Here is a 5,801-nt window from a genome sequence, read left to right as displayed (position 1 = left end):
CCATAGTGTCCAACTTGTTTTGATACTTCTTGAATAGTTCTAACCATGAAAATATATTGTTGCATGCATGTATTTGTGCTTATACGACCCAAAATAATCTAGATTAAATAAAACAAGGCTATAGGTGTAAAAACGCTTTGTCATAGAGTTTTAGTCTCTGATGCATTTATATTTTGTATATCTTATGTTGTTGGATATACTTAGTTCACTATAAACAATGCTCTGATACCAATCTGTCACACCCCCAAACCAGAACGACGGAATCGTTCGAGGGTGGATGACTTCATGTAGTATCGAAACGGTTCAATACATAGTAAAGAAAGTAATACAACCATCATATATATAATTTGAAAGTTTACATTGTAGAAAGTACTTGTTTCAAAAGAAATTACAATATGATTGTAACACCCCCCTCTGGCACGTATCACAATATTGTCCGCATTGGGCCACTCGGCACGAGGACTTCCCAGGGGGTCACCCATCCCGGTACTACTCCCGCCCGAGCACGCTTAACTGCAGAGTTTTTATGGGATCTGCTGCCCTCACGGCTTTAAAACGCGTTGTGATAGGGAAGGTATCCACACCCCTTATAAGTAGATGTTTCGTTCACCTTCCAAGCCGATGTAGGATCAGGTGCAACCCACCTTTATTTGTAGCACCTGGTTTCCGGTATGTGAATTTTATTTGAGCATTGCCCTAATTTAGCCTTAGACTCGGCGAGTCATAGGGTCCGACTCGCCGAGTAGGGACGAGACTCAGGACACGTTTTAAGTAGGCGACTCGACGAGTCCATATCCTGGACTCGGCGAGTCACCGCTGCGGGATGAAACCCTAAGTTTCAAGGGTTTGCACCCTATTTAAACTCTCATTCCGCCCCAACTCGTCCCCATTCACCCCCAGAACTCCCCCTACATCGTTTTCCCTTGTTTCCTTGAGAGTTTGAGGTGTTCTTGGTGTGTTCTTGAAGGTTTTGAAGAGTAAGAGGAGTAGATCAAGAAGAGGAGAAGGAGATCAGCCATCCTTGTGTCATTTCAACATTTCCTTTGAGGTATAACCCGTTTCCCCCTTGATTCTATGCTTAAAACTTCATTTGGGTCCTTCTTGGTCAATGCCCCAAGTTTGCATGTGCATTATATGTCGTAATAAGGCGTTGGGCCTTTGGATCTATGCAAGATTGAGCTCCAGGAGCTCAGATCTGTTAGCTTTTTGGCCCCATGAGGCTTGTTAGCCCTAGATCTACCATTTTGAGACATTTTGAGCCTTATAATCCATATTGGTGAATATCCACACGTAAAGTTGGAAACTTTATGTGTGATTCGTGTCCTAGAAGTCCAGATCTATGAATGGCATGGACTGGAACCGAGCAAATCGGTATATTTAAGGAGTGCATGGCGGCGACTCGGCGAGTCGCATAGGTGACTCGGCGAGTCTGGTCGCGAGTCACCGATTTGGTCCCTTCTTCATGTGTCGAGTTGTGCCTTGAGTCACGGGGGGTGACTCGGTGAGTTGGGAGCTGAACTCACCCATGTTAGGACTCGGCGAGTCAATGCCCTGACTCGGCGAGTCCAAGGCAATCTTCATAGCTCAAGAACAGACTCGGCGAGTTGTTCATACAACTCGGCGAGTCTTAGCATAAAGTGTTCATCGGATGAAGATGAACTCGACGAGTTGTTCATACAACTCGGCGAGTAGGATGAAGGTGTTGAATGACAGTTAGAAGGTGAACTCGTCGAGTCATAGCCCGACTCGACGAGTAGAACCAGGGACCCAGGACATCGGTTTGCTAGGGACTCGGCGAGTGGTGATCCACTCGGCGAGTCGGGTCAACTGAAAAATTGACTCCAGTTTTGGTTGAGAGCTAATCCAGGGGTAAAATGGTCATTTTACCTAAAGGACAGTTAGCAGTGTTTGATTGAGTATGTTGTGGAAATTGCAGCCGGAGGACCCCCGGAGCAGCAGCAGCCAGTTAGTTCCCGATCAGTTCAGCAGCTACTTTGAGGTGAGTTACCTTCCAGTAGCAGTGGGTCTAAGGCCACAATGCCGACCCACCAGTAGGAGATGTGTGATAGATGATTGTCTTTGTGATATCATCTAAGTTTGCTATTACCTGACATGTTATATGCTAGCATGATATATTGTATGTGATAGTAGTAGAGTTGGTTGTTAGGACCGAAGGGTAGTCTGACACCCCAGATACGTCTGACAGTATGTGATGATATGTATGCATGCTGGCTTGTTACGTTATATGTGATCATAGTAGTAGGGGGGGTGAAATAGTCCCCGAGGATCGGTTGTTAGGACCGATGGGTAGGTCAGCACCCCATAATGGCTTGACATGGGTAGGTCGGCACCCCAGAATGGCCGTACCGGGTAGTCAGGCACCCCAGAATAGCCTGGCAGTATGTATGTTATGTGTTTGTATGGTATGCGGTACGTTGGGGGAACTCACTAAGCTTTGTGCTTACATTTACAGTTTTGTTTTCAGGTACCTCTGCATCGAAGGGGAAGGAGCCGGCGCGGTAGCGGCACGTCATACACACACTCTTCGGGTTCCGCATTTATGAGATTTACTGGGATTGTACTCTGATATTTTGATGGAATGTACGGTTTGGCTTTTGAGAACATGGTTGCAAAGTGTTATGGTGTGAACAAACAATGTTTTTATTTATTAATGTTTTCTAAAGTAATATCTTAAAAATGAAATTTTCGGACGTAAAAATTGGGTCGTTACAAGTTGGTATCAGAGCCCTGGTTTGAGGGATTCGGACACGCCTTCGGGAGTGTTTGGACTCAAATCGAGGGATTGAAAGATTTTTCCAAAAGAAATTGTTCTTTGAAACCCGGAAAAAAAAAATCACGAGAAAGAGTAAAGTGTGTGACGTGCGCGACCGGCCGAGCTCAAGTAAGTATTCCCCATAGTACCCATACAAGTTTATGTTATGTTTATCAGCTTTATGAATATTGCATGCTAGAATAGGCTAAGGATCTAGGAGTGATGCCTTATGTGCCTGTTTATTTGCTACAGCTTATTGAATATTGCATGCTAGAATTGAGTAGACAGCAGTAGGATAGCCTGTTTAGGTTATGCCTGATAGTATGCGCTTAGCATCCTATGTTAAGTGTCGTTTCTTGTTCTAAGAACAGTTTTGGCTTGAGTCTGTTTTTCCTTATCCGAATGCTGCTTGCTTCGTGCTTGGTGGGATTCCGAGTAATGGGAGTGAGCCATTAGGTAAACACGTCACACCACATGTAATCAGGGTTGAATAATCCCAAAGTGTTGGAACTGGCCCTATTGCGCAGCTCTTGTTTGAGTCCAACCGTTGTAGGGACGGATCTTTTACTTGAAGGATTATCTAATCCTCATCACATGTGATGGTGTTTAGGTAGTGGCTAACTGGCATTATGAGGAGACCTACAGCAGCTGAGGACCAGTGGTATTGAACTTGAGTTTTCCCTGGGGCAAGCCTAGGATGAGAATAACAGAGAGTAGCAGTAGTAGAGGGGAGTTGGTGGAGTCGAGGAATTCCTCGGAGAAGGTACGGATAGATGTGGAAGGTAGTATGGGCCCGTACTACTGAAAGCAGAGGATCCGTACCCGAGCCGAGGAAGGCCAAGGCGAGACCAAGGAACCTGTAAGTAGTTGAGATCCCTCAGAAAGTAGCAGTACCACTAATGATTATTATTGATGTTTTGCAGAATGGTGGTACTTCGACCGAGACCGACAGATGGCGGGTCAGGAGAGGGGTCAGGTTCGGGATCTGGCACCGAGCCGATTGAGGAGAGGCTACGTGAGTTCATCACGTCGGAGATCACTAGGGGCATCCTTGAGTCGACCCCCATCATCTTTGGGTCGATCAAGGAAGGGATCGTGGAGATGATGGAGGATCGCCTACGGGCATTCAGGAGCGACTTGGCCTCTAGCCAGTCAGGATCTCGCACACTGTCCTTCAAGGACTTCAGGGGCAGTGGTGCACCGGATTTCCATGGGGTGAAGGACCCCATTGTTGCCAGGCGGTGGATTGCGGATATCGAGTCCGCCCAGTTGATCAGCTTCTGCCCCGAGGGGTCGAAGGTGAGGTACGCAGCAGGGTGTTTACGGGACCGGGCCCGAGATTGGTGGGAGTCAGTGGGTGACTCGTTGGGAGCCTCGGCTATCGAGGCAATGACCTGGTCGGACTTTGTGGCTAGGTTCAGGGCAGAGTTTGCGCCAGCGGTCGAGCTTCAGCAGCTGGCCAGGGAGTTCTTAGACATGAGGCAGACGACAGAGACCGTGGCGGAGATCACCGCCAAGTTTCGGGAGAGGGCTTTATTGGTGCCCCAGTATGCAGGTGACGAGGATATGAGGAGGGCTCGTTACCATGATATGCTACGAGCTGACATTCGGGAGCATGTTAGCTTTTCGGCTTGCCCTACCTTGGACTCCATGATTGCCAGGGCTAGGGAGAGAGAGATAGATTTGGAGCACATCCGGAAACGGAAACTTGAGGATGGTCAGGCATCGGGGGCTTCGGGGAAGAAGCCCAAGGGACCAGATGGGAGGTCGAAAGGCCAGTCGGGACCGAGCCGCTGCAGGAGGTGCGGCAGGCCGCACGAGGGGGCGTGCAGGATGGGATCGTCAGGCTGCTACAAGTGCGGCAAGTTTGGGCATATCAGCAGGGATTGCACTGCTCCTGCGACCGTTATTCAGACATCTGAGTTGCTGTGTTTCCACTGCAACCAGAGGGGCCACAAGAAGGCCAATTGCCCCATGTTGACAGCTTCAGCGCCAGTGAAGGCGCCAGCTCCAGCGACCCTGCGGATCACGGATGGCCGTCAGGGCAAGGCAGAGACTCTAGTGGTGAGGAGTCGGGCATTTCAGTTGACTGCCGAGGAGGCACGCGCCGCGCCCGATGTGGTGACGGGTATGATTCCTTCCTTCTATCTTTTATTTTACGTTGTTATGATATTGATATGTGCTCCGTGTGTATACATGTGTATTAGGATCGTTCCATGTGAACGGCATCCCGGTTCAGGTATTGTTCGACTCGGGTGCATCCCGATCGTTCGTTTCTCTTACTCTTAGCAAGAGATTTCATGAGACTTCAGGCGAGTTAGATTGCCCGTTAGAGGTAGAGATTGCCGATGATCGATCGGTGCGAGCATCGTTGGTGTTTCGAGATTGTGTCCTGCGGCTGTTTGAGGAGTGTTACCTGGTAGACTTGGTTCCCATTCCATTGCGTGGGAACAAGGTGATTATTGGTATGGATTGGTTGAGCCCTAATGGGGCAGTGATAGATTGCGCACAGCAGCTAGTGCGAGTCAAGAACCCAAGCGGGGGAGAGTTAGTGATTCATGGAGAGCGGCCGCAGTGTGGACCCACTGTATGTTCAGCAGCGAGGGCTAGGCGCTACCTTCAGCAGGGATGCGCGGGTTATGTCGCGTACGTGATGGACACCCGGGAGGCGGGTAAGGCGACCGTGAGCGAGGTCCCGGTGGTTCGAGATTTTGCTGATGTTTTTCCGGAGGAACTACCTGGGATACCTCCGGAGCGACAGGTGGAGTTCAGGATTGACCTCATTCCCGGTGCGGCTCCGATAGCTAAAGCACCTTATCGGTTGGCTCCTCCCGAGATGCAGGAGTTGTCTACGCAGCTGCAGGAGCTGCTGGACAAGGGATTTATTCGGCCGAGCAGTTCGCCCTGGGGAGCCCCGATTCTGTTTGTGAAGAAGAAGGATGGGTCGCATCGGATGTGTATAGATTATCGGGAGCTGAACAAGGTAACGGTGAAGAACCGTTACCCGCTTCCGAGGATTGATGACCTC

At 49.2% G+C, this 5,801-nt stretch overlaps 1 long non-coding RNA gene across 1 annotated transcript; it reads left to right on the top strand.

Moving 5' to 3' along the window:
* Positions 1-664: 664 nt before the first annotated feature.
* On the top strand, positions 665-3,828 carry LOC145046018 (uncharacterized). Its single transcript, XR_013681935.1, has 3 exons — positions 665-1,048; positions 1,937-1,999; positions 3,697-3,828. It is a non-coding gene; the product is annotated as an uncharacterized LOC145046018 (long non-coding RNA).
* The last annotated feature ends 1,973 nt before the right edge of the window (positions 3,829-5,801 follow it).

Source organism: Lactuca saligna, chromosome 5 (genome assembly GCF_052625555.1).
Source record: "Lactuca saligna cultivar CGN05327 chromosome 5, ASM5262555v1, whole genome shotgun sequence".
In the NCBI taxonomy this organism is placed as follows: domain Eukaryota; kingdom Viridiplantae; phylum Streptophyta; class Magnoliopsida; order Asterales; family Asteraceae; genus Lactuca; species Lactuca saligna.
This window is presented reverse-complemented; position numbering and strand designations above follow the sequence as displayed.